The 13,735-nt window shown below is 38.2% G+C and overlaps 1 pseudogene; it reads left to right on the forward strand.

The window, feature by feature from the left end:
- Positions 1–6,521, forward strand: part of LOC113266054 (peroxiredoxin-1-like) — a 59,514-nt pseudogene extending 52,993 nt beyond the window's left edge.
- Positions 6,522–13,735: the final 7,214 nt, after the last annotated feature.

The raw sequence follows: 13,735 nt of genomic DNA on the forward strand, positions 1-13,735 counted from the left end.
ACTCAGGCTCCACACCCAGCACAGCCAGACATGGGGCTTGATCTCACAACCCTGAGATCATGACCTGAGCCAAAATCAAGAGTCGGATGCTTAACCAGTCGAGCCGCACAGGTGCCCCCAGATTGTTTTTAAATAACAACTATTTCTCTTTGACCTAAGTAATCAAAATTCATTTATTTTCATCACATTGCTCCCAAATCAATCTGCTTCCCAAATTATAAATATTGGGATATCACGGCCTTTCCATGTAGCATGTGCTACTTTGCACTTGGAAGTCAAACATCGGTCATAATCATCAAATACTTATTACATACCAGCCAGATTCAAGGCGTCTCTTGGGCTGCAGGTAAGTAAGCCAAAGAACTTTAGAACTGGAAGGACCCCAGAATGTGTTGGACAACTCCCTCTTTTCATCGGTGAAGAAACTGTTGCCCATAAAATGACTCAAAACAAGAGAGAAGCTAAAGGTCCCTGGCTTTGGCCAGGCAGAATTCTCAGATCCTGTTCACTACGTTCCACTGCTTAATATTTGCAGAGTCCCTGTTCTCAGGTTATGGCCAAGTAACTAGAAAACTTGCTTTTCTGTAGAACAGCAAATGGATTTGATTCTAAAGGCATTGTTATGGCCTTTTATAGAGTTATATTGAGACCTGAAGAAGGTGCTATCTTCAATTCCACTACAGATACAGTGCTATTAATAGATCCCCCCAAAATGGTGATATCCATAGTCCTATCTAAAGTTTGTGATAGAATCATTATGTTATCCTGATTAAAGAAATTGCTCTCCTTTGGTCAATCTGCCCCAGCTATTATCTGAGAACATGTAATCAAAAAGTGCTGGATGACATGTTCTAACAAGAAAAAATGCAGTTGTGAGTTATTAGAAGATGGTGGTTGAAAAAAAAACAGTAAGAAAAAAACAAACTGCAATAAGATATTCTTGAATCCTGACATATTTCTTAGAAGACACAATTTTAATCAATCAGAATATTTGTATTATCTATTTTCATTTTACTTTACACACAGTGACAATTAGAGAAAAATCTTTTCTGAAGAGCAAAGAAGAGGGCTAAGCATCTACCTAATGAATCTTATCCATGTTGAGACCAAACCCTAGAATTCTGTAGGAAATTTCACTTATTTTTCAATTGCTATTTTTAAGCCAAACGGTCTGATTAATTGCCTTAATATTCAATTCTCTTTGTTAATATAAATTCAACCACAGAAAGGCCAGTAATTCAGGAGCACTTAAAATGGGGAGAATTTCCATACCTCCTGACTCCTATTTGACAAAATAGTTTTTTGCTATTTCTTTTTTTTTTTTTTTAAGATTTTATTTATTTATTTGACAGAGATAGAGACAGCCAGCGAGAGAGGGAACACAAGCAGGGGGAGTGGGAGAGGAAGAAGCAGGCTCCTAGTGGAGGAGCCTGATGTGGGGCTCGATCCCATAACACCGGGATCATGACCTGAGCCAAAGGCAGACGCTTAACCGCTGTGCCACCCAGGCGCCCCAGTTTTTTGCTATTTCTTAAGACCCATTTGTATCACTGTAATTGGTGAAAGTAACATGCACACTTACATACAAATTTGGCAGAATATGAATGTTTAAATAATTTTAAAATTCACGACTCCTTTGTTACTCTCCTCTCTCTTCACCATACTAGAGAGTCAGTGTACCATCCCTGCCTTCCTGGAATGTTTTTAAAATTATGCCCTTTGGTTCAAGAAAAAATAGGTAATATCTTTGTTGGTAATGATTCAGATTCTAGTTTTAATGGTAATCAATGTCAAATGTAAAAAAAAATAAATAAATAAGGGGAAAGTAGAGCTTAAGAGAGGATGTGGATTGGCGATTCCTGTAAATGTGAAATAAGAGAGCTCCGGAGATCCAGAGCAGTGAGGAAACTCACCCGTTACCCTGGAAAAATTCTTGAGAGGAAGACCATGAGACCCAAGAGAGGAATGGCTGTGTGGTCCATCTAAGAAGTTTGTACCGAAGGCAGAAATCAGCCAACTGAGCTGATGATGCTGGGTTGACCAATGTTCTGTGACCTAAGAAAAATATTAAAGCAGCAATAAGCTGATCGACCTGAAACAACCATTCTTAATGGTAATCAGTATTGATGGATGATTAATGACTTCTAATTCTCCTCCTACCTCCAAACCATGGCACAATTCTCATTGAAGCTTGAGAAGGAAAAACTCTGTTTCACCATTCACCGGGTAGTCAGACTATGCTTAATAGAATATAACATGAATGCAGCCAAGCTTAAAAGGTAGATAAGTGACACCAGGGAAGAGACCAGTGCAATATTCAGGGCTGCTTAAACAGATAATACGTACACCAGACCAAGTGGTACCGTATGTACTTATAGCAAGAAAGGAGAGAAAGTGTATATAAGATCCAATCCCTTGTGGTGTACCACCCCTGGTCCAACAAATCCATTCCACAGGCATCACAGGCAGTGTGGCTGCATGCACCCCAATTTTTGCTGCAGTATAAGGACCCCAAACTCTCCCGTATTGGGTCTGAAATACAGAAAGTTAGAGGTGTGCCTGTGGGCCATTGAAACATTTCTTTCTTTTTTTTTTTTATTTTCTATGTATCATCTTTGTTTTTTTAAGATTTTATTTATTTATTTATTTATTTATTTATTTATTATTTATCAGAGAGTAAGAGGGTGAGAGAGCGCACAAGTAGGGGGAGTGGCAAGCAGAGAGAGAAGCAGGCTCCCCGTTGAGTGAGGAGCCTGATGAGGGACTCGATCCCAGGACCCTCGGATCATGACCTGAGCCAAAGGCAGACGCTTAACCAACTGAGCCACCCAGGCGCCTGTCTTCATTTTTTTTTTTTAAGATTTTATTTATTCTGAGAGAGAGCACACAAGCGAAGGAGTGGGTGAGGGAGAAGCAAACTCCCTGCTGAGCAGGGAGCCCAATGTGGGGCTGGATCCCAGGACCCTGGGATCATGACCTGAGCTAAAGACAGACACTTAGCCAACTGAGCCACCCAGGTGCCCCAATTTAACTGCTTTTTAAATAAATTAATTAAATGCAGAAATTAAAACCTCCTCAACACACATTCAGAGACAGCTGACAACAGCAACAAAATGGTTCTCTCCTCCATCTTCTGCGTCTGCTCTTACTCCTTTTTCTCTATAACTCCTGTTTCCCCAGTTAGAATTTAAAAAGCCATCCTAGTCTCCTAGGCTCCATCAACCTGCTATCCAGGTTTTGCTCACGTCCATGGCTAACCTCTAGTGAAACATGATGACCATCTCCGTGTATCTAACCTCTCTCACCATCCTTAACATCCTCACTACTTCTCATTACTTCCAGTCACTTCCTCTCACTAAATTCTCACTACTTCTTACCATCGTGCGGTCTGCTTCAGTGCATAAGTGATAGTGAAAACCAGTAACTCAAAAACGACAGGTTTTCCCCTCTCTCTGAGAGTAGAGCGCTCCTGTGAAAGCGTTCATTAGCTGAAACAACATAAACAAAGAAGCAACCACCATAGCGTAAAAGTGAAAATTCTCTTCGCCTTTCTTTGGGGTTAGTGAAAGCAGGTAAGAACGCAGGTCTTTTGCAGAAGTGAGCTTTAGGAAAGCAAGGGAGACCGGTACTTGTGTTTGTGCAAAAAAAGTGATTATGTACGCCCACATATACTAATAATGTTTTACTTAATATCAGTGACTGTTTTGAACTATCTCTTCTTATTTTTTCTTCTTCTTCATCCCATTCTAATCTACTGACTTTCCAATCGTACCCACCCCCACACAGAGCTTTGTACCTACACAAACATGCATCACATGGACCCCCAGAGTCAGTTCACCCACTTTGACTGAGTGATTTACAATGTCTATTTTTATAAAGAAAAAAATCTAAGACCAATTATAAATAATTATAGTACCTTTAAATATATGATATAGGTTCACAATTTTCACATATTCGTATAGCTTGCCAGCACAGATTGCTTGGTTGACTAAATTCAGAAAATAAATGGTTAAACTGCTGGTCGTTTAAAAAGAGTTGTTTGCTATTTTATTGTAGGCTGTAATAACTATTTGGAGAGACGACTCATGCTGGTGGAGGTTACCGGTTATCAATAATTAATCCCCTTTGGGCTCTGAGGGATTAACCACTTCTTAACTTCCTCCTCATCATTTATCTTGAACCCTTTTGCTCTAAATTTCCTTCACACACGCACATAGACAAGTCCTCTTTCTATCACAGGCAATATTAATCATACAAGAACAGAAAATCTTCTCATTAAATCCCTGAAGCTCATTAGGGAAGTTTAAGTTCTTCTAACACTTCCCTGATATTGTTGTATCCATGCAGTGAAGAGTGCTGACTTTCCTGCCAGTTAATTGTCTTGTATGAGCTGACCTAAAGACCAAAGTGCATTTTCTATGCTGAGTAGACGATGGAGTTGTAGCCGTTTTTACTAAAGCAACTAATTAAAAAGTTTTCTGCCAAAACACTATTCTTCCTTCAGTGTGATTACGTTAGCACATGCTTGTAAGCTTGTTTATATGCTTTATTTTATACAACTGAGGCATTTCTGGAAAGTCAAGGATATTTGGAACCCATCTGATGTGCAGAGATTTCAGGCTAAAGGAAACCTATGCAAAATAATTTGTTAAATGAAACATTCTGAGGTATACGGCTATCCTCTAATGGATACATTTTCTTATAAAGTCATTGTGGGAACACAAAAATAATATTCTATTAAGCTGAAAGAGCATTGGCAAGACAAAGACTGCAAAGTAAAAAAGGAAAGGAAAAAGCAGAGTCAAAAAAAATACAACAGACAGATCTGGCAATGTCTGAATGTGGGCAGTGAAAGGAGAAAGTCTCACCTTCAGAAAGCAAGCCCACCTAAGACTGATTGTCAAGGAATTTCAGAAATCATCTAAAGCAATAGTGAACAATTAGGGAAGCTTTTTAAGAAAGAGAAAAAAAGACTCTTATGTAGTGTACCCAAGTGGAAAGTATACACATAAAAGATTCCCTCTCTGAGTCAGTGCTATAGAAAAGGCATTCATGAAATTAACTAAAGTGAGTATCAGTTTTAAAGTTCTAAGTCTTTCAAACTGAAGAGTAAAGAGCATGACAAATGTGAACTTTTTTAAGTTACAGGGCAACCACTGGATTAAACAAGCTTAACAAGTATAATTTTCCCACAAGTTTACTTTTTCAGTATGGTAGCATATATGGGTAAATCTTCAACAGAAGGAGTATTTTCCAGATTTAAGCCACAGAAATTTTTCCTGCAATTATTTCCAGGGATTAAAGCTCAGAGAACCATAAATTATCATAAAGTTATACTAAAATCCAAATAAAAATTATATTAAAAATGACATTAGGAGACAGGAGATACTTAAGTCTAAGCAGTTGATCAAATTTGATTTAAAATATCAAGATTTAGAAAGGGGGGTAATCAGAAGGGGGAGTGAAGCATGGGAGACTATGGACTCTGAGAAACAAACTGAGGGCTTCAGAGGGGAGGGGGCTGGGGGAATGGGATAGGCTGGTGATGGGTAGTAAGGAGGGCACGTATTGCATGGTGCACTGGGTGTTATACGCAACTAATGAACCATCGAACTTTACATCAGAAACCAGGGATGTACTGTATGGTGACTAACATAATGTAATAAAAAAACATTTAAAATTTTTTAAAAAATAAATAAATAAAATAAAATATCAAGATTTCGAGTATTCATGTGGGACTGGACACATGGCCAGTGTAGAATAATGTCTGGTTTTGACAAAGCTGTGAAGAGGAGAAGAAAGGCGTTGTGTGCCAACTAGAAAAAATAATGGGCTTTACTACTGGTAACAGTACCAAAGCATTAAGAAATATATAGACAGTGTCTTCCTCCTGACTGGTCTTTGGAGTGCTCTTAGAGCTGCCAATGGCAAGACGTGTTCAGGAAATGTCAAAGTTGGGCATCCTGCCCCCAACTTCAAAGCCATGGTTGTTATGCCAGATGGCCAGTTCAAGGACATCAGTCTATCTAACTACAAAGGAAAATAGATCATATTCTTCTTTTACCCTCTTCACTCCATCTTTGTGTGCCGCGCAGAGATCCTTGTTTTCAATGACAGGGCAGAAGAGTTTAAGAAACTCAACTGCCAAGTGATTGGTGTTTCTGTGGATTCTCATTTCTATTGCCTGGCATAGACCAACACACCCAAGAAACAAGGAGGACTGGGACCCACGAACATGCCCTTGGTATCCGACTCCAAGCGTACCATCACTCAGGACTATGGAGTCTTAGAGGCTGATGGAGACATTGTGTTCAGAGACCTCTTTACCACTGATGATAAAGGTATCCTTCAGCAGATCATGGTGAATGTCCTCTTGGTGGGCCAGTCTGTGGATGAGACTCTTAGACTTCCAGTTAACTGACAAGCATGGGGAAGTGTGCCCAGCTGGCTGGAAACCTGGCAGTGGTACCATCAAGCCTGATATCCAGAAGAGCAAAGAATATTTCTCCAAGAAGAAGTGAGCACTGGCCCATTTTAGGGCCAGGCTGCAGAGGGCAGCCATGAACACAGAAGCTCGTTTGTATTATTGTGGTCATGCTTAAAACACACAACTCTAGACTCAGTGTAGATGTGGTATAGGACAGGACAGGCCTTTGCTGCAGGGCTTGGGGAGGCCAGCTTTCTTCCTCCAAGGAGAGTGGCCTGAGCTGTGCTATGGGACAGGTCAACTGATATATACAGTAGTGGGGCATCACTTTTGATCTTTTGTTGTTTCTATTAAACTTGAAAGAGGGAACAAAAAGAAAATATAGACAGATGAATTCTATATGGCTAATTGTCATCCTTCAGATTAAAATTTGGATGAATGCATGTAGTCCAAACCTCTATAGGCTTGAGCATGAAAAACAAAAGATAGAAAAGGTCTAACTCTCAAGGGTTGCTAAACTACTGTAGTTCCCTTAGCACATCCCAAATATCACATACCTTATAAAATGTTCTTTACTATTTCTATACATATGTGCTTCATACAACATCGAAATTCCTGTATCATAGTACATAAGCTAGGTTTAAAAAGCCTCAAATTTTTCAGTCACCATCTATGTACAGGATCCTTTTCCAACAAGCACATAACCAATATGAATTGTGGTCTTAGGCCAGATTTTTTACTTAAAACTCAGATTTTGACTTAAGCACCTGAGTGGATAGTAAACAAGGGAAAGTTAAGGGGAAAGGGTGAGGAGTTGAGGAGTTCAGTTTTGCCATATGGTACATTTAGGTGAAGCTTTTCAGTAAGCAACTGAACATCCCATCTGAAGTTCAAAAATAAGTTGACTAAAGATAAAGATTTGGGCTTCATTAACAAATGACAGAAACTGAAGCCAACGACGTAGTAAAGATCATTCAGATGGGCTGTGTAGATGGACAATACACAGTAATCTGAGAAAAATTCTAGGGGGGAATAAGCACCTTAAAGAAAAAAACTATTAAATGCTTAGCCATCAAAAAGCAAGAATTCCTTACAGAATGTCCATTTAACAAAGGCTACTTTATATGAAAGTGCATCATATCATTGCCTTTCATTTTCAGTTTATTTTCTCAGTCCTTGAAAATCACACACACACACACACACACACACGCAGAGTTCATAATTGTGGTTATGGTACAGTAATACCATAATAGCAAAAAAATGTTTGTGAAATATTTACTATGTGCCAGGCAATGTGCTCAGTGTTTTCTATACTTTGAATCATTTAATCTTCATAACAGCATGTTCTAGCTATTTGTTGTCATTAATAAATCAGATCAAAACTTGGTGTTTTAAAACAACAGCCACTTATATTTCATGATTAATGAAATCAGGTTAAAAAGTCAGATAGGGTTAGAACTGGTGATACTTACACTCCACATGGAGTCGGCTGAGGTCACTATATGGTATTAGTTGGTAGATGGGCTGTTCTGAAGAGTCCCAGAGGCTTAACACACATGTCAGGTGCCTTGGCTGGAAAGCTAAGTTCAGCTGGCACATGGTGTCTCCAGTGTGGCTAAGAGTAGTCGGATTTCTTATAGGATTGGCTAAGGACGCTGAGAGACAGTTTTCCAAGAGCGAGAATTCAAAAAGGGTTGATCAAAAGTTGCAGAGCATTAGATCTAGTCTCAAAAGTCCCAGAATCTCACTTCCATTGCAGTTTGTTCATTAAGACCATCGCCAAGGCCAACTCAGACTCAAAGAGATGAAAATTGCACTTTACCTCTCAAAGGAAGGGGTAGCAAAGTATTTCTAGCCATCTTTAACCTGTCACAGAGCCCTGTACAATAAATAGGAGTACCATTCCCTTTTATAGATGAGAAAACTGAGTCCTCTGTGGTTAATAAATTGCCACAATTCCACTGCGTGGTATGTAGTTAAACCAGTAATTTAAAAATGGCAGTCCTAACTCCAGTGCCTTAGCCCTTAACTGCTGTTCTAGAAATGGCCGATTACGTATCAGATTTGAGGAGCTATTTTGGTTGTCAGTCAGTAGATCTAACATAAATAGTGAAACTAGGGGCGCCTGGGTGGCTCAGTGGGTTAAGTGTCTGCCTTCAACTCAGGTCATGATCCCAGGGTTCTGGGATCGAGCCCCGCGTCGGACTCCCTGCTCAGCAGAGAAGCAGGTTGCTTCTCCCTCTCCTCTCCCTCTGCCCTTGCTCGTGTGCTCTCTCTCACTCACTCTCTCTCTCAACTAAGTAAATAAATAAAATCTTTAAAAAAATAGTGAAACTATAAAATCTTTGGTAATTTGAAAGGTGCAAAGTAAATTTCAAAATATTTTTGTGTACAGAGCATTCGCATATTTAGCAGAGATACAAGATGGACCAACACATAGACCTTAAAAAGTTTATATTTTAGTGGAGGGAATAAGGATAACAACCTTACTATAAAATTGTTAAGACATATTGTGAAGCAATTGCTGTAGAATAGCTATGGCCATTCAGAAGTGGAAAATAGTATGATTTGCACTGATACTTTATATAGGATATGCTCTCTGCCATGACTACCCTTCCAATTCACCATGCAGCTGCATGACCACCTTTCAAGTTTCAGCCTCAAATATCACATCCTCCTGAAGGCAATCTTCAATCTCCAAACTCTGTGCAAGCTCTCTGCCCTTTGTACCTCTCTTACATACTGTTTACATTTATCTCAGGATACTCACCTTAGCCCACCTAATATTATAATTACATCCACCCTTGTCTCATCTCTACTAAGTTAACCAGGCCATTTTACTCATCTCTGGCTCTTCTTTAGCACATAGCATTTAAGAAATGAATCAATAGGGGCGCCTGGGTGGCACAGCGGTTAAGCGTCTGCCTTCGGCTCAGGGCGTGATCCCAGCTTTATGGGATCGAGCCCCACATCAGGCTCCTCCGCTATGAGCCTGCTTCTTCCTCTCCCACTCCCCCTGCTTGTGTTCCCTCTCTCGCTGGCTGTCTCTATCTCCGTCAAATAAAGAAATTAAAAAAAAAAAGAAATGAATCAATAATTACTTATGAATTAACGCTAAATTTGAATCTATTAAGGAAATATCAAATATCCATTTAATACTTACTTATTGCTTACTAGATGCCAGAAACTAGGTACAGAAACGTTAACGAAACATGGCCCATCACTCTACAGGAGTTGACAATGTAGTTACCTGTTAGATCTAAATCTAAAACTTAGAGTTCAAGGATTCACACAGAACAGTTACTGGCAACCACGACAATGTCTTGAATCCAATTTAAAGTGAGATTTACCTAACACAAATTTTAAACTTTTATATTTTTTTTTTACAATTTACAAAGGCCTAAACATTCAGAAAATCTCAAAACAGGCAGGATCTATTTTTGTCCAGTTAGAGGAAAACTCTTCCCTCCTCGCCAAGCCTTCTTACCCGCAATTGTTTTTAAGCTCAGGGCTGAAAACAAATGTTAACATTTGACTGATAACCTCAGAATACCGACAATAGATCAATACCCTTATTTAAAAAAGTATGTTATTTAAATCCTATTTCACCAATCCTTTGGATTTACCACCAATATATTTTATCATTAAGGTGCTATATAAATTTAAAAATCTCTTCATCAAAACTTTTAGCATGATCAATGAAAATTAAATCTTGGTAGGAATTGTCAATTCATTATGATTTTGTCCATAAGACTGTTTTGTTTTTCTTTTCTCATTAAACTACCAATAATAATTCTCTAACTTAAAAAATGAGGACTAAAAATTCAGGGACTGTTGCATGCCTTTTGCACATAATAAATTCTTTTAGTGGGCATGATCAGCTCTAATTTATCCTCTATAAATCAGTTAGAACTCAAAGTGACCCTCTGTGAAGAACAATTCCACAAATTAAACTCATCTTTCAAGCAAAAAAATCTTTTTGTGGCCATTTCCCTGATCAGCGCACCTGCCCACAACGACTTCAAGCATCCTGCTTGCTCACATCGGAGTGAAACCTCAAGACACTCAAGAACAAATTCGGCCAAGATAAAGTATAAAATGATAATAAGTTTTAAAGAGTTAATTTCCCAGAGAGAGTTGAGTTTTAGCAAGGCAAACCCTTCCGCAAACCCTCTAACTGAGAATTTAAGCATACACTAGGAAGTGGAGATGATAATGGGCAATGAGGGGTTTCTTGGGTCTGTGGGAGTCTTATTACACACAAAAATTCATGTCACATCAAAACTTAAATTTGATCGGGGAGCCTGGGTGGCACAGCGGTTAAGCCTCTGCCTTCAGTTCAGGGTGTGATCCCGGCGTTGTGGGATCGAGCCCCACATCAGGCTCCTCTGCTATGAGCCTGCTTCTTCCTCTTCCACTCCCCCTGCTTGTGTTCCCTCTCTCGCTGGCTGTCTCTATCTCTGTCGAATAAATAAATAAAGTCTTAAAAAAAAATTAAATTTGATCACCCTATAAAACTAGAGAATAATCATTACCCTGCACAAATGGACACCATTCTCTTTCCTTTCCAACTATAAGGTATCTAATATTCTATCTCAGTTGAAGAATGAGTTATTAACCATAAAGAACGCCTTATGTTTTATTTCTCCGGGAAACCTCCCATTAAAAGTTACCTGTACTCTAGATGATTTTAAAAGAGCACACATTAGAAGGTATCTACTAAGCGACGCTTAAATTGTGCACTGATTCAGGAAGAAAGGAGATTAAAATGTGTTTTGATCTACTAAGAACTTATTTTTCATGGCAGAGTTAGTAGTAGAAGCTAGCTTTTTTCCCTGTAAAGAAAAAGAACTAGAAACAGATTCACAAGACATAGGTAAATCACAATTTTTAATATTGCTTCCTATTCTTCTGAGATCAAATAAGTTTTTAAAAAAAAAAGAGCAGAGAGGATCCTATTCAAAGAGAGATTATAATTTCTCACCATTATAGTCAGGATGTAATAATACACACAGTGTGCAGAAAAATAAAGGTGGTATTATTGCTCCAGTTCAAGGGTCCATACAGAAACTATATCAATTCTTACCCTTTTCAGGAAAAAAAAAAAAAAAACACCACCACCTGCATATAATCAGGAAACCTTACCATGAAAACCAGAAATAGTACACACCATAAGGCAAAGACTGTTAGCTGTCTACCAAAATCTATTTTCCCCTTATGCCTAGACCCAAAACTAAGCAGAATTTTCCGGCCTCCTTTGCACAATGAAGTCCTACAAGTCTTCTCTTCCATAGAAGATAGTGTGATATACGCCTCTCATGGACCTAAGTCTTGGGACCACGACCATATACCCATCATGCTGTCATTCCCCTTATCACCATCTGGGATTTACAAAGACCCTTCCTCTACCATGCAGAGGATGACAGCTCTAAGGGGTGACAGGGCAACCTCTGGAAAAAAACCTGGATCTCTGAATAACCTCCTAGAATAGAGCTAAACCACTCAGTTTGAACTGTTCTGTAAAGGAGAAATCAACTTCTACCTTATTTAACTTACTGAATCATCCTTCTCTTTGCTGTAACATCCTACTCTAATCCTAACTTATAGAGACCGATATTTCCTATTCACGGAAGCTATCCAAGAAATACCAAGAAATGAGTACTTTTCTTCATTATTTTTTAAGTAATTTTTATGCCTAACATGGGGCTCGAACTCATGACCCCAAGATCGAGTCACATGCTCTACTGACTGAGCCAGCCAGGTGTCCCGATTATCCTTGATCAATATAAGCCTGACTCTAATTGAGAGTGGCCAAGCATTCATATATCTAAGTACAAGCTAAAAGCCAACCCCACCAACATAATCTAAATATAGTAATAATACCTACATTCAGCTGTATATAGTCAAGTCTCATGATTTGACTTTATATAAAAACTTTAGACTTCTGCATTGCTTTAGGGCACAGTCTGGGGGCCAAAAAAAGTAAAGACTTATTATAAAGTGACATTTGTTTTTTTTTAAAAAATCAGTTAAATAAGTTTCAGCAAGCAGATATTAATAATCAGTTTAGGTTTCTGTTTTATTTCAGGGTTTGTTTGATACATAGGTAAATTATTTCCGAACTAATTTATTATATTTTAGAAATTGCTGAAGAGATCACTTCCCAACTTCCCAAAGTATGCCTTTCTTACTCAAAAAAGCCTAGATTTCTTTTAATAGAGTAAAATGTCTAATAAAGGGAAGGTAAGATGTGAGATAATCTTCTGAGGAGCAGGAAAAACAAACGGAATTTACATCCAGTTATATGATTGATTTTAGATGTTCTTCTAAAAATAGTCTTTTCTGAGGTGTCTGGCTGGCTCGGTTGGTGGAGTGAGCAACTCTTAATCTTGGAGTTGTAAGTTTGAGCCCCATGTTGTGTGCAAATCTCACTTAAAAATAAAATCCTTAAAAAATATAAAAATAAATAAAAATAAAAGAACAAAAATAGTTCTTGCTGAAAGATAGGGTACATGAAAAGTAGAAAGGAAAGAGGTTTTTCTTAGGATGAAAAGATATAACTCACCTACTTTTCAAGTCTGTCTAGAATTAATTGACCCTACTGCAAGTAAAAATAGTAAAACGAAAAGAAATCAACAGATAAACGAAATAGCCAGCCATAGACAGGAGGGACACAGCCCTGTTAACAGGACATGTGTGATTATATCTACAGGTAGGAATCAGTATTATGTGGAAGCAGTTAACTACCTACTATATTTTTTTCTAGGATTCATATGAGGAAATCAGTCTCCCTGAAATTCACCCCACTTTCTCACTGATAAAAGAAATCATTTTGTTAAATTGACAATAATCTAGGGTACTTAATATCTCTAAGCCAGCTTCCTCATCTGTAAAATAACAAAAATAATACCTACATTATAAACTTGTTTTTAGGTTAAAGAAAGTTATATATGTGGAATGCCAACACGATTCCTACCATTCAGCAGGAATTCAATAATTTTTTGTTTTTTGTTTTCACTCTTTCATTATTATATAGAATGTAAAGTTCAGGTACTTTCTCTGCCTAAGCCAAATACCAGAATCCGGGAAAAGGTATTATACGATTGCTATGAATATACTAACCTTGCTTTGCCAACTTTTCATTATAATAACAGCTAACATTTGAAGAATGCTTACAATTTTATGCCACAATTTTTAAAAGGTTTTACAGATACAGAAACTGAAATTCAGATAGGTTAAGAAACTTCCAATATTACACAGCTAGTAATTTGAAAAGCTGCCATTTTCACTTAGGGATTTAACCTCTGG

This window comes from Ursus arctos, unplaced genomic scaffold (genome assembly GCF_023065955.2).
Source record: "Ursus arctos isolate Adak ecotype North America unplaced genomic scaffold, UrsArc2.0 scaffold_37, whole genome shotgun sequence".
In the NCBI taxonomy this organism is placed as follows: Eukaryota; Metazoa; Chordata; class Mammalia; order Carnivora; family Ursidae; genus Ursus; species Ursus arctos.